Source organism: Taudactylus pleione, unplaced genomic scaffold, assembly GCF_031769625.1.
Source record: "Taudactylus pleione unplaced genomic scaffold, aTauple2 ptg001889l, whole genome shotgun sequence".
Classification (NCBI taxonomy): domain Eukaryota; kingdom Metazoa; phylum Chordata; class Amphibia; order Anura; family Myobatrachidae; genus Taudactylus; species Taudactylus pleione.
In genome coordinates, this window is record NW_028286286.1 from 181,040 (window position 1) to 207,693 (window position 26,654).

General features: G+C 45.9%; 1 long non-coding RNA gene across 3 annotated transcripts in view; it reads left to right on the forward strand.

Annotated features, from left to right (window-relative positions):
• Positions 1–3,150: 3,150 nt before the first annotated feature.
• The window catches only part of LOC148436230 (uncharacterized), a 168,443-nt gene continuing 144,939 nt past the window's right edge, over positions 3,151–26,654 (forward strand). For all 3 annotated transcript variants that reach the window (XR_015876492.1, XR_015876491.1, XR_015876490.1), the window contains exons 1-2: positions 3,151–3,336; positions 12,055–12,119. This is a non-coding gene — a long non-coding RNA (uncharacterized LOC148436230). The remainder of the gene's footprint in view (positions 3,337–12,054; positions 12,120–26,654) is intronic.

Here is a 26,654-nt window from a genome sequence, read left to right on the forward strand (position 1 = left end):
ATGTGGCTGTTGGAAAAGTGATATAACGCAGCACTTTGGAAGAGATGTGAGTGACAGTGTGTGTATATGAAGCCCCAGAACCTGTGTAAATTATGAGTGTCCGGGTTTTATGGGATTGTGTGGCCCTGACGAGTTCAAACCTGCGCAAAAGTCTAGTCTTGGTCAAACTACCTCATCATGCCAATTTGGTGCAGCTGAGTATAAAACTCTGGCCATACATAAAGGGGATACACACAGACAAACTACTACATAGAGAGGAGGGAGGGCCCGCACGGGGAAGAGCCACATGGAGAGGAGGGAGGGCCCACATGATTAAGAGCCACATAGAGAGGAGGGAGGGCCCGCATGGGTAAGAGCCACATAGAGAGGATGTCCCGCATGGGGAAGAGCCACATAGAGAGGAGAGAGGGCCCGCACAGGGAAGAGCCACATGGAGAGGAGGGAGGGCCCACATGATTAAGAGCCACATAGAGAGGAGGGAGGGCCCGCATGGGTAAGAGCCACATAGAGAGGATGTCCCGCATGGGGAAGAGCCACATAGAGAGGAGAGAGGGCCCGCACAGGGAAGAGCCACATGGAGAGGAGGGAGGGCCCACATGGGTAAGAGCCACATAGAGAGGAGGGAGGGCCCGCACGGGGAAGAGCCACATGGAGAGCTTATTTGAGGAGGTGGGATGGAGGACCCACATGGCGCAGAGCCGAATGGGGGGAGGGAAGATCCGCATGGAAAAGTGGAGGAGCTCACATAGATAGGAGTGAGGTTCTGCATGGGTAGAAGGGAGGGTCCATATGGGGAGGAGAAAGGTAGGAGGGAGGGCAAAGATGGATCGAAGTGAGTGCATACATGGGGATTAGCGAGGGCCCAGATGCGGAGGAGGGGACTGCAATGGCTGAAGTAGAGGATGCCCAGATGGATAGAAGTGAGGTCCCACATTGGAAAGGAGGGCCCCCATGGGTATTAGCAAGGGCCCATATGGGGAGGAGTGTGGGTCTACATTGGGAATGAGCCCCTATGGGGAAAGATGAGAGCACACATGGGGATTAGCGAGGGCCAGATGGGGAGGAATGAGTGCCTGTATAGCAAGGATGGAGGGCCTGAATGGTTTTTGACAGAACCCCTCGGTTGTCAGCAGCAAGGTTCTATATATGACAGCATTAGGTTATACAGCGCACCTTTTCTCTTATATACCTAGTGGCATACTTACCTACTCTCCCGATTTGACAGGGAGCCTCCCGAAAATCTGGAAGCGCTCCCGGCCACCCGGAAAAGTAGGTAAATCTCCCGGCCGGCTGCCACCCCCTTGAGTCCCCACGCATCTCCGTACATGCCCCCCGCAGCGGGAGAGGCCAATGACTGCGCCCCCTGCTTAACAATGCCGTTAATCTCGGCATTGCAAAGAGGGGCGGGGCTATAATGATGCAATCATGTGGTCACGCCTTGCTCCGCTCCCACTGCCACATCATCTCTCTCACCATGCCCCCCGCGGAAGAAGCCTGGAATCCCCCTCCTGGAAAGCTGTCCCTGGATGTTGGCAACTATGCCTAGTGAAAAGTGAGTGCTCCCATGGGGAGTAATGAGGGTTCAGATGAAGACAGGTGCCAGGGCCTGAATGGGGAGCAGGAGGCAGGGCCTGAATGGGGAGTAGGAAGCAGGGCCTGAATGGAGAGCAGGAGGGAGGGCCTGAATGGGGAGCAGGAGGCAGGGCCTGAATGGGGAGCAAGAGGCAGGGCCTGAATGGGGAGTAGGAAGCAGGGCCTGAATGGGGAGCAGGAGGGAGGGCCTGAATGGGGAGCAGGAGGCAGGGCCTGAATGGAGAGCAGGAGGGAGGGCCTGTGGGAGGGAGGGTCAGAATGGGGAGCAGGAGGCAGGGCCTGAATGGGGAGCAGGAGGCAGGTCTGGGAGCAGGAGGTAGGGCCTGTATGGGGAGCAGGAGGGAGGGCCTGAATGGGGAGCAGGAGGCAGGGCCTGAATGGGGAGCAGGAGGCAGGTCTGGGAGCAGGAGGGAGGGCCTGAATGGGGAGCAGGAGGCAGGGCCTGAATGGGGAGCAAGAGGCAGGGCCTGAATGGGAAGCAGGAGGGAGGGCCTGTATGGGGAGCAGGAGGGAGGGCCTGAATGGGGAGCAGGAGGCAGGGCCTGAATGGGGAGCAGGAGGCAGGTCTGGGAGCAGGAGGGAGGGCCTGAATGGGGAGCAGGAGGCAGGGCCTGAATGGGGAGCAAGAGGCAGGGCCTGAATGGGGAGTAGGAAGCAGGGCCTGAATGGGGAGCAGGAGGGAGGGCCTGAATGGGGAGCAGGAGGCAGGGCCTGAATGGAGAGCAGGAGGGAGGGCCTGTGGGAGGGAGGGTCAGAATGGGGAGCAGGAGGCAGGGCCTGAATGGGGAGCAGGAGGCAGGTCTGGGAGCAGGAGGTAGGGCCTGTATGGGGAGCAGGAGGGAGGGCCTGAATGGGGAGCAGGAGGCAGGGCCTGAATGGGGAGCAGGAGGCAGGTCTGGGAGCAGGAGGGAGGGCCTGAATGGGGAGCAGGAGGCAGGGCCTGAATGGGGAGCAAGAGGCAGGGCCTGAATGGGAAGCAGGAGGGAGGGCCTGTGGGAGGGAGGGTCAGAATGGGGAGCAGGAGGCAGGGCCTGAATGGGAAGCAGGAGGGAGGGCCTGTGGGAGGGAGGGTCAGAATGGGGAGCAAGAGGCAGGGCCTGAATGGGAAGCAGGAGGGAGGGTCAGAATGGGGAGCAGGAGGGAGGGCCTGTGGGAGGGAGGGTCAGAATGGGGAGCAGGAGGCAGGGCCTGCCACCTTAGTGATGATGAGTGCATCCCCGGTTATAGTGTTGCTTGGACACAGCTGCAATCACGGTTGTGTATAGATCCCCATCAGGTAATGGACCTAGGTGTGGTGTGCAGTGAGGGCGGAAGCGCTGTTATTTTTGTCACAAACGTTATATCTGCCCACCAACAGTAAGAACTTGTAGCCCCCCCCATAGGCTCCGCGCAGGGGCTGCCGGGCCGTGATTGGTTAATGGCTCCGCACAGTGGCACTAGCAGTATGAGCGGATGCGCGGGAGCCAATGAGCAGCCGTCTTAGAGCTTCCCTCCGCCTGTGTGTCCATGCAGCTGATTGGACGCTCTGTCAGGCCGGGAATGGCGGGAAGCCGCGTAATGGCGGCCGCAGCTGGTGCTGGGCTCCTGTCAGAGGGAGGTCGGTGTACAGACTCCCGGCCTCCCCCCCCCGCCGCGGTGTGAGGTACATCCACCCCATGCCTCTCCCGCAGAGCCGTCAGTCACACATTCCGCGCGGCAGGTGTCCCTACTTTTCTGAGCAGCCTCCTGAGAGTCCTGACACAGGTGAGCATGTCCCCATGACACACACTGTTCTATCATCCATCAGTATCCATCAGTATATATCAGTATATATCAGTATCTGTCAGTATATATCAGTATCTGTCAGTATATATCAGTATCCATCAGTATCCATCAGTATATATCAGTATATATCAGTATATATCAGTATATATCAGTATCCATCAGTATATATCAGTATATATCAGTATATATCAGTATCCATCAGTATATATCAGTATATATCAGTATCCATCAGTATATATCAGTATCCATCAGTATATATCAGTATCCATCAGTATATATCAGTATCCATCAGTATATATCAGTATCCATCAGTATATATCAGTATATATCAGTATCCATCAGTATATATCAGTATATATCAGTATCCATCAGTATATATCAGTATATATCAGTATATATCAGTATATATCAGTATCCATCAGTATATATCAGTATCCATCAGTATATATCAGTATCCATCAGTATATATCAGTATATATCAGTATCCATCAGTATATATCAGTATATATCAGTATCCATCAGTATATATCAGTATATATCAGTATCCATCAGTATCCATCAGTATATATCAGTATCCATCAGTATATATCAGTATCCATCAGTATATATCAGTATCCATCAGTATATATCAGTATCCATCAGTATATATCAGTATATATCAGTATATATCAGTATATATCAGTATCCATCAGTATATATCAGTATATATCAGTATATATCAGTATCCATCAGTATATATCAGTATATATCAGTATATATCAGTATATATCAGTATCCATCAGTATATATCAGTATATATCAGTATCCATCAGTATATATCAGTATCCATCAGTATATATCAGTATATATCAGTATCTGTCAGTATATATCAGTATCCATCAGTATATATCAGTATCCATCAGTATATATCAGTATCCATCAGTATATATCAGTATCCATCAGTATATATCAGTATATATCAGTATCCATCAGTATATATCAGTATATATCAGTATATATCAGTATCCATCAGTATATATCAGTATATATCAGTATATATCAGTATCCATCAGTATATATCAGTATATATCAGTATCCATCAGTATATATCAGTATCCATCAGTATATATCAGTATATATCAGTATCCATCAGTATATATCAGTATATATCAGTATCCATCAGTATATATCAGTATCCATCAGTATATATCAGTATATATCAGTATCCATCAGTATATATCAGTATATATCAGTATCCATCAGTATATATCAGTATATATCAGTATCCATCAGTATATATCAGTATCCATCAGTATATATCAGTATCCATCAGTATATATCAGTATATATCAGTATATATACTGATATATACTGATATATACTGATATATACTGATGGATACTGATATATACTGATGGATACTGATATATACTGATGGATACTGATATATACTGATATATACTGATGGATACTGATATATACTGATATATACTGATGGATACTGATATATACTGATATATACTGATATATACTGATGGATACTGATATATACTGATGGATACTGATATATACTGATGGATACTGATATATACTGATATATACTGATGGATACTGATATATACTGATATATACTGATGGATACTGATATATACTGATATATACTGATATATACTGATGGATACTGATATATACTGATATATACTGATGGATACTGATATATACTGATATATACTGATGGATACTGATATATACTGATATATACTGATGGATACTGATATATACTGATGGATACTGATATATACTGATGGATACTGATATATACTGATATATACTGATGGATACTGATATATACTGATATATACTGATGGATACTGATATATACTGATGGATACTGATATATACTGATATATACTGATGGATACTGATATATACTGATATATACTGATATATACTGATATATACTGATGGATACTGATATATACTGATATATACTGATATATACTGATGGATACTGATATATACTGATATATACTGATATATACTGATATATACTGATGGATACTGATATATACTGATGGATACTGATATATACTGATGGATACTGATATATACTGACAGATACTGATGGATACTGATATATACTGATGGATACTGATATATACTGATGGATACTGATATATACTGATATATACTGATGGATACTGATATATACTGATATATACTGATATATACTGATATATACTGATGGATACTGATATATACTGATATATACTGATATATACTGATGGATACTGATATATACTGATATATACTGATATATACTGATATATACTGATGGATACTGATATATACTGATGGATACTGATATATACTGATGGATACTGATATATACTGATGGATACTGATATATACTGATATATACTGATATATACTGATATATCAGTATCCATCAGTATATATCAGTATATATCAGTATCCATCAGTATATATCAGTATATATCAGTATATATCAGTATCCATCAGTATATATCAGTATATATCAGTATCCATCAGTATATATCAGTATCCATCAGTATATATCAGTATCCATCAGTATATATCAGTATATATCAGTATCTGTCAGTATATATCAGTATCCATCAGTATATATCAGTATCCATCAGTATATATCAGTATCCATCAGTATATATCAGTATCCATCAGTATATATCAGTATATATCAGTATCTGTCAGTATATATCAGTATCCATCAGTATATATCAGTATCCATCAGTATATATCAGTATCCATCAGTATATATCAGTATATATCAGTATCCATCAGTATCCATCAGTATATATCAGTATCCATCAGTATATATCAGTATCCATCAGTATATATCAGTATATATCAGTATCCATCAGTATCCATCAGTATATATCAGTATCCATCAGTATATATCAGTATATATCAGTATCCATCAGTATCCATCAGTATCCATCAGTATATATCAGTATATATCAGTATCCCTATTCTCAGTTCTTATTTACTTTGTTATGCATTAGAATCAAGCTGTAATGTTATTTATGTGGGCGCCGCTCTCGCTTCATAGCACCTGTCATTTTGCCTAACGCTCAGTCCCCAACCACGCTGCCCCCCAACCACGCTGCCCCCCACCACGCTGCCCCCCAACCACGATTCCCCCCCGAACCGTGCTGCCCCCACACGTACGGAGACACTGGAATGACCTTATATAGGGAGCAATTGAATAGTTATTTGGGCGGTGATAATAAACGGGCGCCCGACGGAGCAATTCAATTGTTTTGGGCGGCCATTAATTATCGCGCTTGTCGCTCCCAAAAGCACCAGGTTTAGTTGTGAAAAAATGGATACTCCCCTCTAAACTAATGGGAGAGATGTGAAAAGTGCCGCTTGGGCGCCCAGAAGCCGGACTCTGTGCGCATATCCCCTCAAAACCTCCGGAGGCTGCGAGCAGAAATGTGGGCGCCTGCGACATTCGCCACCTCTCGGCGCGACAATTGAATTGCTCCGTCAGGGGCCCAATACTTAGAGATCCCCACAGAATATTGAAGAGGGCGACTAATTAGGATATGGGAATCCGGATTCCGCATAAGTGCAAGAAGTCGCCAAAAATGGGAAACCAGCGTTGTACGATGTGAAATCAGCGCGAAGATGGGCTTTTATTTCTGTGTTGTCATTAGTGTTACACAATAAAGGTAATCGTCTGTTTAGTAATTTCTCTGTCCATTTTCACACGGTTTTTGCACTGTACAGCGCCATATTCCTCCTATCGACTCTTTCTAACCGTTCCTCTTTTTTCCCAGTTTCCCTCTCTCCCTTTCTGTGACCGCTCCTCTCCTCCCAGTGTCACTCTCTCTCTCTCTTTCTCTCTAACCGCTCCTCCTCTTCTCCCAGTTTCCCTCTTCCTTTCTGTGACCGCTCCTCTCCTCCCAGTGTCACTCTCTCTCTCTAACCGCTCCTCCTCTTCTCCCAGTTTCCCTCTCCCTTTCTGTGACCGCTCCTCTCCTCCCAGTGTCACTCTCTCTTTCTCTCTAACCGCTCCTCCTCTTCTCCCAGTTTCTCTCCCTTTCTGTGACCGCTCCTCTCCTCCCAGTGTCACTCTCTCTTTCTCTCTAACCGCTCCTCCTCTTCTCCCAGTTTCCCTCTTCCTTTCTGTGACCGCTCCTCTCCTCCCAGTGTCACTCTCTCTCTTTCTCTCTAACCGCTCCTCCTCTTCTCCCAGTTTCTCTCCCTTTCTGTGACCGCTCCTCTCCTCCCAGTGTCACTCTCTCTCTTTCTCTCTAACCGCTCCTCCTCTTCTCCCAGTTTCCCTCTTCCTTTCTGTGACCGCTCCTCTCCTCCCAGTGTCACTTTCTCTCTAACCGCTCCTCCTCTTCTGCCAGTTTCTCTCCCTTTCTGTGACCGCTCCTTTCCTCCCAGTGTCACTCTCTCTTTCTCTCTAACCGTTCCTCTTTTTTCCTAGTTTCCCTCTCTCCCTTTCTGTGACCGCTCCTCTCCTCCCAGTGTCACTCTCTCTCTCTAACCGCTCCTCCTCTCCTCCCAGTGTCACTCTCTTTCTCTCTAACCGCTCCTCCTCTTCTCCCAGTTTCCCTCTCTCCCTTTCTGTGACCGCTCCTCTCCTCCCAGTGTCACTCTCTTTCTCTCTAACCGCTCCTCCTCTTCTCCCAGTTTCCCTCTCCCTTTCTGTGACCGCTCCTCTCCTCCCATTGTCACTCTCTCTCTCTAACCGCTCTTCCTCTTCTCACAGTTTCCCTCTCTCCCTTTCTGTGACCGCTCCTCTCCTCCCAGTGTCACTCTCTCTAACCGCTCCTCCTCTTCTCCCAGTTTCCCTCTCCCTTTCTATGACCGCTCCTCTCCTCCCAGTGTCACTCTCTCTCTTTCTCTCTAACCGCTCCTCCTCTTCTCCCAGTTTCCCTCTCCCTTTCTGTGACCGCTCCTCTCCTCCCAGTGTCACTCTCTTTCTCTCTAACCGTTCCTCCTCTTCTCCCAGTTTCTCTCCCTTTCTGTGACCGCTCCTCTCCTTCCAGTGTCACTCTCTCTCTCTTTCTCTCTAACCGTTCCTCCTCTTCTCCCAGTTTCTCTCCCTTTCTGTGACCGCTCTTCTCCTCCCAGTGTCACTCTCTCTCTCTCTTTCTCTCTAACCACTCCTCCTCTTCTCTGTTTCCCTCTCCCTTTCTGTGACCGCTCCTCTCCTCCCAGTGTCACTCTCTCTTTCTCTCTAACCGCTCCTCCTCTTCTCCCAGTTTCCCTCTCTCCCTTTCTGTGACCGCTCCTCTCCTCCCAGTGTCACTCTCTCTTTCTCTCTAACCGCTCCTCCTCTTCTCCCAGTTTCCCTCTCTCCCTTTCTGTGACCGCTCTTCTCCTCCCAGTGTCACTCTCTCTTTCTCTCTAACCGTTCCTCCTCTTCTCCCAGTTTCTCTCCCTTTCTGTGACCGCTCCTCTCCTCCCAGTGTCACTCTCTCTCTCTCTTTCTCTCTAACCGCTCTTCCTCTTCTCCCAGTTTCCCTCTCTCCCTTTCTGTGACCGCTCCTCTCCTCCCAGTGTCACTCTCTCTTTCTCTCTAACCGTTCCTCCTCTTCTCCCAGTTTCTCTCCCTTTCTGTGACCGCTCCTCTCCTCCCAGTGTCACTCTCTCTCTCTCTCTTTCTCTCTAACCACTCCTCCTCTTCTCCCAGTTTCCCTCTCCCTTTCTGTGACCGCTCCTCTCCTCCCTGTGTCACTCTCTCTCTCTTTCTCTCTAACCGCTCCTCCTCTCCTCCCAGTTTCTCTCCCTTTCTGTGACCGCTCTTCTCCTCCCAGTGTCACTCTCTCTCTCTCTTTCTCTCTAACCACTCCTCCTCTTCTCTGTTTCCCTCTCCCTTTCTGTGACCGCTCCTCTCCTCCCAGTGTCACTCTCTCTTTCTCTCTAACCGCTCCTCCTCTTCTCCCAGTTTCCCTCTCTCCCTTTCTGTGACCGCTCCTCTCCTCCCAGTGTCACTCTCTCTTTCTCTCTAACCGCTCCTCCTCTTCTCCCAGTTTCCCTCTCTCCCTTTCTGTGACCGCTCTTCTCCTCCCAGTGTCACTCTCTCTTTCTCTCTAACCGTTCCTCCTCTTCTCCCAGTTTCTCTCCCTTTCTGTGACCGCTCCTCTCCTCCCAGTGTCACTCTCTCTCTCTCTTTCTCTCTAAACGCTCTTCCTCTTCTCCCAGTTTCCCTCTCTCCCTTTCTGTGACCGCTCCTCTCCTCCCAGTGTCACTCTCTCTTTCTCTCTAACCGTTCCTCCTCTTCTCCCAGTTTCTCTCCCTTTCTGTGACCGCTCCTCTCCTCCCAGTGTCACTCTCTCTCTCTCTCTTTCTCTCTAACCACTCCTCCTCTTCTCCCAGTTTCCCTCTCCCTTTCTGTGACCGCTCCTCTCCTCCCAGTGTCACTCTCTCTCTCTTTCTCTCTAACCGCTCCTCCTCTTCTCTCAGCCTTGCTCATTCTGTAAAGTTCGGTTGTTGAGCACGCTCCGCCTGATTGCCCGCTTTATCGGGCTTGCTATGTTCACACGGGGCATGTGCCTCACAATGTATATGTGTACATATAGACAGTCTTCCTTCATGCCTATTATTAAAATGTTAGTGGTCGTCAGCAATTTTCAGGGCGCACTGATTTCTTTTAATGTTTACATATGTGGCTACGCAGTTCTATAGTACATCATGTCCGATATCATAAAGCTCAATAAGGTACCAGCCAATCAGCTCCTAACTGCCATGTCACGGGCTGCGTTTGAAAAATGACAGTTGGGAGCTGATTGGCTGGTACCTTATCACTTTTCACTCTGTCTCCTAACACTGCTTAGTAAATAGACCCCTAAATCAGATAACTGGGTTGCTCACAGTACTGTCATATGTGTATTTATTGGAGATATTGTGAGGCTCTACAGGTATGCATAGGGGTTCTGAGTGATGCAGGAGAGTAAGCTGTTTGCACACTCCTGAGGTCTGTATCTGGCGGTATACGTTAAGGAAGCCGGAGGACGCAATTCTGACTGCCGGCTTCCCGACTACTTAATCCCAGGGAGGGTTAAATGACAGGCATCCCGATCGAAGGGATGGCGGGCGCCGAGCGCGGACACCCGAGGGGGGGGGGAAGGTTTGGTTTAGGGCTCCCGGGGGGGGGCTTAGGGTTAGGCACCACCCCCCCAACAGGTTAGGGTCAGGCTAGGGGAAGGGGGGTTACGGTTAGGCACCCCCAGAGGGGAGGTTAGGGTTAGGCACTTAGAGGGGGGATTAAGGTTAGGCACAGGGGGGGAGGTTAGGGTGTAGATTTAGGTTAGTTTATACTTACCTAGGACGTCGGGATTTCCTCCTCTGTCGGGCCATGCGGCCGGCGGTAAATCATATCGAATGCGTATCAGACACCCCCCCGGCCCTTCCCCAACAAGAATGGAAGCTGCTACCAATAAAAAGTTACAAACACAGAGTAAAAACTATTAGAAATATAGGAACTAAACATATTCTCTTGGAAAAAGGAACATGGGGATTTTGGTCCAGAAGAGGCTGCATGTAATTTGTAGCTGCTGAATATAACGAGCTGTAGAGAATGATGGTTCCTATTATAGAGTAACATAAACAATGTGTGATTTCCTTTCATATCTAATGAGTCAATTCAGTCAGCTCACTGTATAGAAACTGCCTTGTCCTTACTTCACTCCTAGCACAGATGTTATCTCTGGTCAGGCCATTCACAATAATAGCTTGTCATATCTACCACTTAGATAAGAAGTTTTCAATTATAACTACTTCCCCTGGCCTGTGCAAGGCTGGCGCTCTGCAAGATCAGTCTCTACAGCTGTGTGTGTTCCTTGTACAGTGTGCTCTGTGTGTCATCACACAGCAACTGAGGATAAATGTCTCCCTGTCCCATAGTATCCACCAATTCCCTGATAAGTGGAAATATATAACTGGTGAATTGCAGTCAGCATAATAACCACTGAATGACAAACCACAAGGAAGCTTTTATCATGTGAGGTTATGCTGGCATGTTACCATCTCACTAGATCTGGAAGCAATTTGGCCACACATATTGGGGGTCAGGTCTCACCAAGCCGATTGCAATGTCCTGGTTCCATTGGACTGTACTGTAGCTGTACAAAGTACTTTACCACTTCTGCCTCGCAGAGCTGACCCCATACGTGTGTCTGAGATGAAATCTGATCAGATTGTGGTTGTATAGTACAAGTCCACATACTGTGCAATGGGCAGCCAACCTAATCCAGGAAGACCAATTGGTTGGCTATAACCTGCACATATGGCCAGCCTATAACCTGCCGGACACCCCTTAAGCCATGTACATACAACTGTTTTATATCTGTCTCCCATCTGTTCTTGTTTATGACAGAGGAACGGAGATGCTTACTTATCTTCATGGAGAGACAGACCTGAACATGATCCACATTCACTATGATTCCTGCTTTTGTGAAGTGCCCGTGATCAATGAATGTCCCTCTCTCCATAGAGATGTATGATGTCTGCGTGAGCATCCGTCAGTCCTCCATATAAAGCCGGAATAGGTGGGAGATTTGACCTTGCCCTCCTAGGTGTACACTGGTCAACAGGGGCTTATTGTTCCGCTGGTATAGTGGTACTCACATCACTAAAGAAGTGTTTTGTTTTATTTATAATGTCATCTTCAATGCAGAACTTCACATCTTAAATTTTTCTGTCTTATTCAACCAGCAGGAAACGGAATGTGCACCAATGTCACCGTTACAGCCGCTCCCCACCCGGCATCTTCCTGAACAGTAAGTGGAACCGATACTTTGCAATGTCAGATAACAAATAGAACATGCAAGAGACGCATATTTTCATTTACTCTTAATACAAAAGGTGCATACACACACGATTTTACAAACGATTATTGTTAACGATTTCGTTTATCATTCAATCGTTGGAAAAAATCGTTCACTTTCTAAGTTGAAACGATGAACGATCATCGTTCATGCGCGTTCACATTTGTAGTTCAGTCAGACTGACCAACGCAACGATTTTCATTTAGGGAATATGTAAAAATTGTTTGTAGTTCATAAAAATCGTTCATTACACTTTAAATAATCTGACAGATAATCGTTCAGAAAATCGCTGGTTTCAAAATCGTTGTGTGTGTAAGTGATCATCCGTGATGGTAACATGTTTCAGTGGCCATAACAGACATCACCTATGAAATGTTACAGTATGTACTATGAAATATGTACGATATAGCTTGTGAATGTTACGTTATACCTTTTATATGTACTTGGCACACAATTAGCCACTGGAGTATTGGGCAGCAATTGCCATTTGTTGGGATTCATCTAGTAACTTTAGTGATGAGTTGCTAGTTAGTGTTTTCATGAATATTAGTTAAGTAGTTTATGGCTGCATCCACTGGTGGGGTGGGGTGGGGGTGGCTGGATTTGTTTAGAATGATAAGTTTTCTTTTTTTTATTATGTACATGCTGGCTGTTATGTCACACATTTCTGTTTATTTTCTCAGAAGTCTGCTATATCTCTATTCTCGTTTTCTCAGATATTTTCTATTTTTATTATGGTACGACTACTTACGTGGAATGTTAGGGGGATTAATGACAGGATGAAACGATCTCTAGTGTTAAAAATGTTTAATCAATATGATTCTGATATCTTCTGTTTTACTGCCCCAGAGTGCGCTGTCTTGGAGTTATCCTAGACTCCTCCCTCTCCTTTAAACCGCACATTCAGCACCTCTCGCAGTCCTGCCGTTTCTACCTAAAAAAATATCTCCAAGATTAGACCCTTCCTCACCCAGGATGCCACTAAAACTCTCATCCACTCGCTGGTCATCTCCAGATTGGACTACTGTAACCTTCTCCTAGCTGGCCTCCCAGTCTCTCACCTCTCTCCACTACAATTGGTTCTCAATGCTGCTGCTCGGCTCATCTTCCTCTCCAGACGTTCTACATCTGCTTCCCCTCTCCTCCAAGCCCTACACTGGCTCCCCTTCCCCTTCAGATGCCAATTCAAGGTTCTTACACTCGCCTACAAAGCCCTCACCAAATCCTCTCCCGCATACATTTCTGACCTTCTCTCCCTTCACACTCCCGCCCGTCCACTTCGCTCAACTAATGCATGCCGCCTCTCTTGCCAACTGATTACTTCCTCCCACTCCCGCATCTGAGATTTTGCCCGTGCTGCTCCCTACCTCTGGAACTCTCCCTCTCCCTATCAGACTCTCCACTTCTCTACAAATCTTCAAACGGGCTCTCAAGACCCACTACTTCATCATAGCCTTCCAGCTCTCATCATAACCCACCTCATGCTCTTTCCTTCCTATCTTCCCCTTCTGTGTCACGCCTGTCTGTCTGCCCCTCCCCTTCTGTGTCACGCCTGTCTGTCTGCCCCTCCCCTTCTGTGTCAGGCCTGTCTGTCTGCCCCTCCCCTTCTGTGTCTCGCCTGTCTGTCTGCCCCTCCCCTTCTGTGTCTCGCCTGTCTGTCTGCCCCTCCCCTTCTGTGTCACGCCTGTCTGTCTGCCCCTCCCCTTCTGTGTCACGCCTGTCTGTCTGCCCCTCCCCTTCTGTGTCACGCCTGTCTGTCTGCCCCTCCCCTTCTGTGTCACGCCTGTCTGTCTGCCCCTCCCCTTCTGTGTCACGCCTGTCTGTCTGCCCCTCCTCTTCTGTGTCACGCCTGTCTGTCTGCCCCTCCTCTTCTGTGTCACGCCTGTCTGTCTGCCCCTCCCATTCTGTGTCACGCCTATCTGTCTGCCCCTCCCCTTCCATGTCACGCCTGTCTGCTCCTCCCCTTCTGTGTCACGCCTGTCTTGTCTGTCTGCCCTCCCCTTCTGTGTCACGCCTGTCTGCCCTCCCCTTCTGTGTCACGCCTGTCTGCCCCTCCCCTTCTGTGTCACGCCTGTCTGCCCCTCCCCTTCTGTGTCACACCTGTCTGCCCCTCCCCTTAGAATGTAAGCTCTCACGAGCAGGGACCTCTTCCCTCGTGCTTCTATTTACATTTTCTTCTACTCCTTACTCCCCATTAGGGCACCTAACACGTGACTGCTGACTCCCGGCAGCTTATTGTGAGTGGTATAATCGCTATTGCAGCAATGTATATAAGTTGTGTCCTTGTCCTGCACTGGAATGTACTGTAAGTTACTTGTTTCTTGTTCACTTATTAGTTCTATCTACTATGTAAAGCGCTGCGGAACACTTGTGGAGCCATATAAATAAAGGATAATAATACTGAGGCTCATTTGGTTGGAAGCAAGTTTTTATCTCTTAAGCACTCCTGGGTGGGTTGGGCATATCATGCGTCACACACTTTGTCCTCACAAGGGGTCTCTGTTCTTATCAAAACCTTGGTAACGTTTGTATGCTGTTAAGAGTGACCCTTATGGGGTGATATGTCTTCTTGATTGTAAGGTCCACACTGCCCCTATAGTTTTACTTGCTGTTTATATACCCCCTCCATTCTTATATGATGTGCTCCAAAAAGCAGCAGAATGTAATGTCTCTTACTACCCCTGTGATCTGTCGGGGTGACTTCAACAACTATTTGGATCCCCTTTTGGATAAATGGCGTGAGGCCCCTATGGCAGGTCCAGCGGGAGGTGGGAGAGGATTTGCGACATTTGTGGCTGGTCTGGGATGGGTAGATGCCTGGAGGGTGAAGCATCTGGGGATACAGCAATATTCCTTCTTTCCTCCCCTTTCTCCTTCATCCGCTAGGGGCACTAGAGCTCAAGACAGTGGGGTATAGATGGTGGTAGAGTAGAGCCTGGCACTTTAAATAATTTAGAAGTGTGACTGGCTCCTCTTTGCCCCATCAGCCCCAGTTTTTAGAATGCCCAAAGGAGCCGGTGCGCATAGGGCTGTCTCCAGCCCTGTTTTTAGTTTCATTTATTTTAATAATCATTTTAACAGCATCAAGCATGAGGACCGGCAGGCTGCTGGCTGTGGCAGTCTGTCTGCACCGTGGGAGCCGCCAGGGAGGGCACCACCACGGCTACTGCAGCCTGTGTCTGGGCTCCCTATAGAGGGGGCCCCCTTCCTAGAGGGTTTTTAAAGTCCACTGTCTCAGCGGGGACCGCCACGGCTGAAACCGGCTCGTGCCCGGGTCCCCCGCTCCCCCCTCCCTGCCTAGCACCCTGGCCAAAGCAGCTCAGTAAGTACAGAAACCTTTACCTGACTGCAGCGCCAGGTCTTGGATGTCTGATGAAATTACCTGGAGTAAAGAAACTCGTTAGGAGACTGCTGGGGAGATCGTTTGATCCTCATTATTTACTGGACACCCTAAGGACTGCGGGGACCTGCTCAGGAGGTTGGTGGATACATCACCTGGCTATTGCGTTTACACATCTACGGTGGACTCGTTAATACACCTGCATTGGAGGCACTCACATGCAGTTTTTTTCTCAGGACTATTGGAGAAGTAACGGCCATCCCGACGGTTCTGTGCGGCTGATGTGCATCGCTCTGGGCTAGATAGAGACGCCGGTCTCATTGAGCTTTTGAGAGGAGCTTCCAGCACGCAGCACAGACCAGCGATTTCTACGCTGAATAACCCTGGATAACTTCAGTGCTATCATTACACCTATTTCAAGTGGTAAGCAATCCACTGATATCACCATTTGTGATATTTATTAGTATTTAGCACGGATAAAAGAAGTTGCCGGCTGTTTAACTTCTTTTTGCCAATTCATATGATCTATACACTGCAGTGTCAGCAACTTATGTATTCTGTGAATAAAAGTGGCTCCCCTTTACGGAACATTTGTGATCACCACAAAACTACATTTTGATGGAGACATTGTTTGACACTCCGGAGCAGATATAATTGTATCAATTGAATATATATATATATATATATATTTTTTTTTTTTACTCCCTGCAATACGTATTGAATATTTTTTCTTGAAGGATTGATTCTTTTTTATATTTATTAGCATTAATATCTTTCCTATTAGGAAGAATTTATTATTATGTGTACTTATGGTATTAATTACATTTGTTTACAATAAACTATATACAGTAAAATTTATTGCTGTGATTGATATAGCGCAGTCCCTTTGTATTTTCTCTTGGATGTCAGATTCATCGGCGCTGGCATTCACAGGGCACCTTCACGCTCTCCTACTGAGAGCTTTTTCAAAGGGAGAGGCTTGTGCGCTGAGATTCTGGCACTGGTTACGTCTCTCCCAGAGGGCTATGCGCTGCCTCCTCCTCACTGCCTCTGCTGAAAGCAGCACGGTGTAGGCTTCCCTGTTGAGAACAAGGGCCCAGCCTCATAAAATGTGTTTGCGCTGGTGGGGCTTATGCCAGTGACTCCAGTACCCCGCTCATAATCCGGACGGGGGTCAACCCTACATATTCGCCCAGCCCACTTTTTACTAGTAAGCGGGCAGAGGCGAGTCTTGCGGCTGGCGTGCGCACATATGGCTTCCATTACTAATGGCAGTTTTCATGGCTTCACAGGGGGTCTTGCCTTTTTGCAGAGTCTGCTACCCTGCGGAAGCCCTGCTGTGTTTTAAAGTAATTTAAAAGAACACCGTCTGCTCTCAGCTGCACATATACTAAATTGGAAGGCTCCTCTTATGCACTGCATATTGCAATAATGGGGCTTTTATAAGTTTAGCAATATACTTCACAAGCACCAGGACTTATGACCCAGGGGCATTTGGTGTGTATGGAGATATATAGATATAGTAGAAACTCCCCAAATTGGAGTCCTCCCCAGCAGCGCTGTACTGACTGGACAAGGTCCACCTTTTTCGAAGTGCCATACATGTCCCCTGTCGTATATCCGACCATTCTCCACTGACCGTTAGTTTGGACATGGAGGGACAGAGGGGCAACAATATTGGAAATTGAATCAGTTCTGGCTGTCAGGCATGGGCTCTGGAGCAGAGTTGGAGGCCGAATGGAACAAGTTTTTTAATTAAATAGTGGTACGGTAGCTGTTGATGTTCTATGGGATACATTTAAGTCATTTCTAAGAGGTTCTTTGATCCAGAAAGTTGCTAAATTAAAGGCTTCCTACAAAAAAATCTGAATTGGAAGCTTCCTGCAAATCTTTAGAATTAGCCTATATTTCTAACGGTTCAGGAACAAACAAAAGAGCATGGTGTGATGCCCAAAAATTATGGAAGGATTGCTTGATGGACAAGGCCCAATATAAGATTCTTTTTAATTCGCATTTACATTACGCAACAGGTGATAGACCTGGATCATATTGGGCCAACCTGGCTCGAATAGAACAGAAGTCATCCAATAATGTGGTTAAATTGGTTGGTTTAGATAATATTGAATATGTGCGTACCCCAGAAATTGCAGAGTAATTTGTAAGGTACTACCGTCAATTATACAAATCTAGGTTAGTCCATTCTCAACCGGAGGTGCAAGAATTCTTGTCTGCTATTTCACTTCCAACACTCTCCCCAGAGGCAAGAGATTTTCTAGATTCTCCCTTAACATTAGAGGAAATAGAGGTGGCCTTAAAATCGTCTCCCAATGGTAAAGCCCCAGGGTTAGATGGGATCCTGTCCGAGTTATACAAAAAACACAATAAAATACTGGTACCCCAACTGCTAGAGCTATTTACTCGCATATACGAAAACAATACACTACCTAAATCTATGTCTGAGGCATTAATAATTGTCTTACCTAAACCAGACAAAGATACTACTCGGCCTGATTCATATAGACCTATATCACTCCTCCCCACAGATGTAAAAATCCTAGCAAAGGTGTTGGCCTCCAGGATTAATCAGGTCATAACCCAACTGATTCACTCTGATCAGACAGGCATTATGCCTGGTAAGTCCACAGCCGTCAATTTACGCAGAGTATTTACACACTTACAGTTAAAACGGGACGATGCACAAACCTCTATTATTGCCTCATTGGATGCAGCGAAGGCGTTCAATTCAGTTGAGTGGCTGTTTCTTTGGGAAACCATGGAGCGCTTTGGTATTGGCCTGGGATATATTAAGTGGGTAAAACTCTTATATATGGATCCTGTAGCGAGAGTGTCAGTAAATGGTTTCGTGTCTACATCATTTCCTCTATATAGGGGAACAAGGCAGGGATGCCCCTTGTCACCCATTTGATTTGCTATGGCTATTGAGCCTTTGGCATGTTTGATCAGGGCCCAATCAAATATTCATGGGTTTCAGCTTGGTTGAAGGGTAGACAAAATCGCACTCTATGCGGACGACATACTACTATTTATCTCGCGATATGAGATATCTATGCCTAAGGCCCTCAAAATTATTGATTTATTTGGCAAATACTCAGGATTAATAATTAACTGGGACAAGTCTTGTATCCTCTCATTCAGGGGGTCTCGCCCCAATGCTCCTATTATAAATCTTCCCCTAAAATGGGTGGATTCGTTTAAATACTTGGGAATCTGGATCTCTAATACACCTCAAAAGTATATATCATTGAACGTACAGCCACAGATTGAGTATCTCAAGTCCCATGTCCCGATATATGGGGTAAATTGCCACTAACTTTAACGGGCAGAATAAATCTAGTCAAAATGGTACTTCAACCTCAAATCCTTTATATTTTGAATCATTCTCCGGTTTATATTCCTCAGAAATTCTTCAAAAAGATAGAAGGGCTACTATCCTCATTATTATGGCTTAACAAAAGAGTTAGGATCAAATTGGACACTTTAACCAGACCCCGTGAGTTAGGTGGCTTTGCGCTACCCCTATTCAAACTATACTACTATACTGCGCAATTATCACATATATGGGAATGGGTAAATGATAAAAATGCTGATTCCCTACCTGCCCTTATAGTGGCTAAATCCAAGACTGGTTTATCACCGTTACGTTTACTATTGAGTGGAGGGCATAGATCCAGATACACCGTTAGCACATGCCAATAGCCTTAAGGAGCTCTCTGCTCTACAGGTTGGAGAGGTCTGGGGTCAATGGGAGGTAGTGTCTTTGGGACAGATATTTCAGGCCGGAGTTCTAAAGTCCTTCCATCAATTGCAGCTAGAATTTGATGTTCCCAATCACTTTTTCTTTCGTTATGTGCAGCTAAGACATGCTATCAATGCCCAATTCTCTGAAGCTCCTTTAATTATACAGGAATCTCCTATTAAATCTTTGTTACAATCTGCTAGTGCTGGACGCTTGATATCTGTGATTTATACCAATTTATTGAACAAACATCATAGGTCTGACTTAGTTTCCATAAAACAACAATGGGAAATTGATGTTGGGGTATTGTCAGAGGAGGAATGGAGTGTAGCACTTGCCAGTTCTCATCAGGCTGCTATGTCTGTAAGATATCAGCAGATACAATACTGCTGATTGATGTCGGAAACGACCTGCGGGAGCGCGCATCGCTGGTCGTTTCCGACATTATGCTGCCCGATTTATGCAGGATTAATGAGCGATTACGATGTAGGTTTCCGTCTAGCTTCCCTTTTCCATCATCCATGATGGAGAAGTGGGAAACACCTCCTCCTATAGATGTATCTGTTTCCCGTCTCTCTAAGTAAACAGCACTTCCGGTGTCGGGAGCTACTGTTTTAAAGGACCCTTGGGATCGTATGTTGGAGACAACACTAAGATCTATATATACCGCAGCGGGAGCTCAACTTAGACCTACCGCCTGGGTTAACAAGGCTGTGGTTTGCTGGGCTGACCAGTCAGATTAGTGCTCGCATATCTGCGTCTGCTATTTCAGGATCCCAGAAGACCTTATACTGGACATTAATTTCATTCCTTTCGAGCGCCTCATTCCTTTCGTGGTAGATCCAGAAAGTTCCCACGCAACCAGAGGCGGCAGAGGTAAAGGTCGTCCTCACACGGTTGCACGTAGACCAGAGCCTAAACCAGTTGAGCAACAGGTGGCATGACGGTTTTCCGTCCCACCTGGTGTCTCCTGCGGTGGGAGCCTGCTTGCAAGAATTCAACAAGCTTGGAACCAGACCTATTCAGAACCGTGGATTCACAGTACCGAATAGACTTCGAAGCCCCCCCTCCAACTCGGTTCTTCACTACGAATTCTACAGGAGGCTCTCAGGTCTCTAGTGGTGTCATCTGTGCTAGTTCCGGTTCCGGAGCATTAGCGAGGTAAGGGGTTTTTACTCAAACCTGTTTGTAGTGCTCAAACCGGATGGTTCGGTCAGACCCATACTAAGCCTTAAGTCTTTAAACCTGTATCTGAAGATGTATCGTCCAAACTCATGTCAGTCATGATCGCTCTCCTTCGGTCATCAGGAGTGAACATCGTGAGCTTGAAACCAGGGGAGTTCCTATTATCCCTGGATATCAAGGATGCTTATCTCCTTGTTCCCATTTGGGAACCACACCAGGCTTTTCTGCATTTTGCCATATTAAGATCATGGCCGTTCGGGTTATCCTCGGCTCCCCGCATAATCCCTCATTCGGACGATCTGTTGCTCAAGGCTCCATCGGTATCTCTTCTATTAGATATGCCTTACTGACCTATCACACTCTAACCCAACACGGTTGGATAATCAACTTCAAGAAGTCAAATCTCAATCTGTACCAGAAAGTTCTATTTCTGGGCAGGATATTGGATACGGAATCACAGAGGATTTTTCTTCCAACAGACAAGGCCAGGGATATCCTGTTGTTAGTTCAGCTGGTCCTCAGAACAAGGAAGGTGTCAATGCTTCTTTGCGTCTCTTAGGAAGGATGGTAGCTGCCTTTGAGGCACTGAAGTACGACTGGTCCCACTCCAGGGTTTTTCAGGTCAGGGTCTCATCTGCTTCTACATCGACAGATCCGTCTGAGCCGGTTACCAGAGTGGCCCTTCTCTGGTGGACGCAATCCACCAAATTTTTTAGCGGGCTGGAAATTCGGACAGGGAGACTGGATTATCGTAACACGGATGCCTGCCTCCGAGGATGGCAAGCAGTAGTCCTCAATTTCCACTTTCAGGGTAGATGGTCTCCTCTAGAACAGACGTGGCCCATAAATGTGTTGAAACTCAGAGCGATTTACAATGTTCTGATAGAGACAATAGAGTTTCTACAGGCTCGTCCGGTAAGAGTTGAGGCTGACAACGCGACGGCCGTCGCTTACATCAACCGCCTAGGGGGAACTCAGAGTCGCATGGCTATGCGAGAAGTAACTCAGATCCTCCGGTGGGCCGAGAATGGATGCTTCATCCATCGCGCTGATACGTCGATGGGGAGGTCCTCAGGTGGACCTCATGGCGTCACGACTGAATTGTCAGCTCCCGGTATATGTGTCCACAAGTCGAGATCCGCAAGCGGAAGCAGTAGACGCTCTGACAAGTCCGTGGATCTACGACTTTGTTTACCTTTTTTCCTTCTATTCCGCTTCTTCCTCGTCTTCTACAAGGGATAAACAAGAGACAGCCTCTGTAATTCTCGTGGCTCCGATCTGGCTTCGGAGAAGTTGGTTGTCGGACCTTCGGTTCCTATTGTCGAATGATCCGTGGCCCCTTCCTCTGCGCCCGGATCTTCTACAGCAGGGCCCTTTTCATACACCCCAACTTAGCACAACTGCGTTTCGCGGGGTGGCTCTTAAAACCGAAGCATCCCAGACGCGGTTATTCCTACCATGATACACGCCAGAAAGCCAGTTTTGGCTGTGCATTATCATCGCTTCTGGCGTGCTTATATATCAAATGGTGTTACAGTCGATGTCTTCCGTCTAGGACTTTTCATTTGTCTCGGTTCTGCTTTTCCTTCGGACACGTCTTTATTCTGGCCTTCGTCTGGGAACCTTAAGGTTGGTGCCCTTTTACATTTTCTTTCAAGGGAAATTGGCCCTCAATCCTGAGGTGCAGACGTTTCTTCTAGGGGTCTTGCATGTGCAGCCCCCTTTTGTACCTCCAATAGCTCCCTGGGATCTAAATTTGGTGCTTCTGTTTCTTTAGTCACCCATGTTTGAACCTTTGGAGGAAATTGATCTTAAGCACCAGTCTTGAAAGAATGTCCTCCTCCTGACACGCTTCGGCTCATAAATTTTCAGATTTGGGTGCTCTGTCTTATAGCCACCTAGGCCTGAACTCCGGACGGTACCGCCTTCCTTCCCACGGTTGTATTGGCTTTTCATTTCGATCAGCCTCTTGTGGTACAGTCGTCGGTGAGGGACTCTGGTTTCTCTTCTACCTTGGACATGGTTAGGGCTTTCCGCATCTATGTTGCCAGGACAGCGTCCCTTCGTAGTCTGAGTCGCTTTTTTGTCCTCTATGTTGTTCGGAGGGGTTGGCCAGCGTCTAAGCAGAGTTTGGCATGTTGCATTTGGCTGACTATTCATCAGCCTTATGTTAGTGCCGACCGTGGGCCTCCTACGTCCATTTTGGCTCATTCCACACGTTCTGTGGATGAGTCATGGGCGGCCGGTAGAGGAGCCCCAATGTCACAGTTGTGCTGTACGGCCATTCTCACTTTCGTCTAGTTTTACAAATTTGGTACGTTTGCTGCTTCGGCATACCGTTTTGGCCGTCTAGTTCTGCAGGCGCCGCAGAGCGCTCCCGCCCATTGGGAAAACTTTGGGACGTCCCCAGCATAAGCACCTCCAGTGTCCCCTAGTGGATGAAAGAGAAAATGGGATTTTGGTACCTACCGGTAAATCCTTTTCTCTGATTCCACAGGGGACACTGGACGCCCACCTCTGCGCTCTATGCCTGCCTGTTCGGCTTGTTCCGTATGTTGTATGATTCAGTTATTGTGTGTTCTTCTCTCCTTTTTATTACTCAGCTTGTTCTCCATCTCCTCTCGGTCTTTCATTTTCTAAACTGAGGGCTGATGGGGCATAGAGAGGGAGGAGCTTCACACTTCTAAATTAATTAAAGTGCCGGCTTCAGTTATCCACGCCTCTATACCCCAGCGTAAGCACCTCCAGTGTCCCCTGTGGAATCAGAGAAAAGGATTTACCGGTAGGTACCAAAATCCCATTTTATCTTGGCAGGCAGCACAGGAGGCATAATGCTTAGCATTACTGCCTCACAGCACTGAGGTTGTGGGTTTGGTTCCCACTTCAGCACTAACTGTGTGGAGTTTGTACGTTCTCCCTGTGCTTGTGTGGGTTTCCTCCGGGTACTCCGGTTTCCTCCCACAACGCTGGTGCTTATAAGTCACTAAGTCACTATATAAGCAGGTTGCTTTGGACTAATTCTTCTTTCGAACAGATTGACTTCTCATGCAACTTGGTATAAGTGTGTGTATATAAATATATATTTCATAATTATCGGGAAAACCTATTTTAAACCCTAACTGATGTTATGACTGCAGGTATATCCCTACTTTGTTGGGATACCTACCTCCATAATATGGACTTGACGCACACTGAACGAAGCTACCTCAGGATAAGTCTCTTAAGCAGTAGCCCCAAAAGCATTTGACGCTGTTGGAGTGGCCCTTCCTGTGGGAGGCCATGAGGTGTATTGCTGTGGGACCAGTATATCTGAGATTAGATCAGTTACTATACTACAAGACTACTGCTCGTATTTCTGTGAATGGTTCTATTTCGCCCTCCTTTGTATTGTCTAGAGGTACTAGGCAGGGATGCCCTAATCCCCGAGTCTCTCTGCTTTAGCTACTGAACCGCTGGCGTGTCTTCTGCGCACAGATCCTGATATCGTTGGCCTTACCTTGGGTAACAGGATGGATACGATAGCTTATATGGAGACGACATGCTGCTGTTCCTCCGGAACTATGCGACTGCTATGCCCCTGGTTCTGCAGGGGATAGACAGTTTTGGTAACTCTTCTGGTCTTGCGATTAATTGGGATAAATTCTCCACTCTCCCCCTAGGGGACACCCTATTTGGGTGTCTAATATTATGGTGGATTATTCCTCTGTGAATATATTGCCTCTGTTTTCTTATTTAAAAGATAGGACAAAAATTTGGCGCAAACTACTTCTTGCAGTAACAGGACGGATCAATTTAGTAAAAATGATAGAGCAGCCTAAAGTTTTATATATTTTTCAACAAGCTCCAATTTACCTCCCTATATCGATATTTCGGTGTCAGCTGGACATACATCCCTGCAGGCTCTGCTCAGTGATTCGGTTTCTCGTAATGGTCCCCCCTCTAATTTACAGGCTTTGAAAATTTGGCGCGCTGTTCTTGCATTAATACAATTCTCTTTGGGGTTCCCGTCAGCTGACTGAGCTCTCCTCCCTTAGTGCTAGAAAGGTATAGGGCAGTAGAGGTGTCATTAAGATTAGTCAGTTATACCAGGATGGGGTTCTTAAATCTTTTACTCAGTTAGCAGGCGAATTTAAACTCCCATATACTTATTTTATTAGGTGTTTGTAGCTCCGCCATGCACTGAATACTCAGTTTGCTAGTAAGCCTCTCTCCATGCAGCATTCCCCCTTAAAATCTTTTCTTTCACATCTAGGCCCTTTCCTGTCTATTTTCGTTTTTGTTATCGTACCAGCATGCTTCTAATTTCCCCTCGTTTAAAACAGAGCTAGGAATCGGAGATGGGTGATCTCACTGATGATGAATGAAATCTAGCACTTGCTTGCCCCCCGTGTATCTACTGCTTCTGTTAAGGGGCTTCTCCATTAGCAGATAAATTTGAACGAGGAACGATTTATCGTTCAGTCGTTCAATTTATCTGCTAATGGATATGTTCTGAACGATGAAAATGCGCACTACCGCGGCCGACAAATTTTATCTTTTGTCTCTCCAACATGTTGGTCAATTATCTTTTATCGCTGAGAGATATTAGAAATATCTGTTGCGGTAAACGACAAACTATATTTTTAATGAAAATGAATGGAAACATGAAAAAAAAATCCTCTCCGTAAATGATGTCATGCAATATCGTTCGTCGTTCGGTGTTTGCAAAAATCTGTCATGTACCTGACAGATATCTGTCACCGCAGCCCCAGGAATTTTCAAGGGATAATCTTTTGTCTTTCATCTTTTGAAAAAGATCTGCTAATGGATGGGCCCCTTTAGTTTTTGGCAGATTTAGCTATTTTTGCTTCATAGAACTTATGTGACACCAGCTCGATTGCTGAAGTTTGCAGGAAGGGCTTCGGATGTTTGCTCAAAAGTGTAATTTAGCCTATGGAACCTTTTGGCATTTGTTATGGGAATGTCCAAGGATGCAATTCTTTTGGAGCAGGGTCCTTCGGGCGATATCGGATACCGGTATTTCTCATTCTATTCTTACTCCAAGGTTCTGTTGTCTTGGGATCATAGCTGATGATGTTCTAGATAAATCCAAATTACAACATGCGATAAATTTATGTGTGTTAGCCAAGGTCTGTATAGCAAGACTTTGGATGGCCCCTATAGGTCCTGACTTTCAGGCCTGGGTATCCTTGGTTGCTCTAACAGTGCAGCATGAACGTGATTTGTATATAGCGTGTACAGCAGAATCTAAATATGATCAGATTTGGTCCGGGTGGCTTGACTTGAAGTATGCTTCCCCAAATCGGCCCGACTGAGGACTTTATAACAGCTTTGGGATGGGATATTAGTTCTGTTATATCAATGATATGCAGATTTCCACATATTTTATTTATTTGATATTTTGTGTGACTTTAAAAATGTATTTATTTTTTTCCGCAGCTGTTTATATGTTATGTTTATATACTAATTTATTCTTCTATGTTAATAATATTTGGATACTGTGATGATATGTTTTTTTTTTTGCTGTGTCATTCTGTCAGCAGACACTAAGTATGTCCTTTATGTTTAATTTCTATGTTTTTTTTTGTATATGCAAAATCATTTAATAAAAAATATCCATTAAAAAAAAAAAAAAAAAAAAAAGCAACACACAAAACAAGCCAAAAATGTGTTTTTTTTTGTTTTTTTTTCATGGTGTTATAGTTGCAGCTACATTAAAGTTCTATGATACTAAACTCTGTGTGCAGCGCTGTGGAGATTAGCAAAGATGTACCCTTAGCAGCTCCAAATAAGAGGTGCCCCAATCTCTACATGAACATAGTCTTTGGGATTTGGTGCGCTCTAGGGTAATGGCATAAATGTCCTAGTTAAATGTCTATAGAGTGTTTCTGTGTGTGATTTCCACCTATGAATCTGGTGTAACCAGACACATCAGTATTTTGTAAAGTCTTCAACATACGGGTTGAGTCCGACTGTGAAATCTGTTGGTAGGGTGTTTTTAAATGTCCCAGATTCCACACGTATTAATGTTGTGTGTCATACTACAGTGGCTTTAGCTTAACTTCCTCACCGACACTCCATCTCAGATAATGAAATATGCAAAGTATCAGGAACTTGGGGACACTAGTGTACAGAGTAGATAATCTAATACACTTTACAAAGTGACATCACTTTGTCTCTGCTGGTCCCGCTAGTCCCAGTGTCT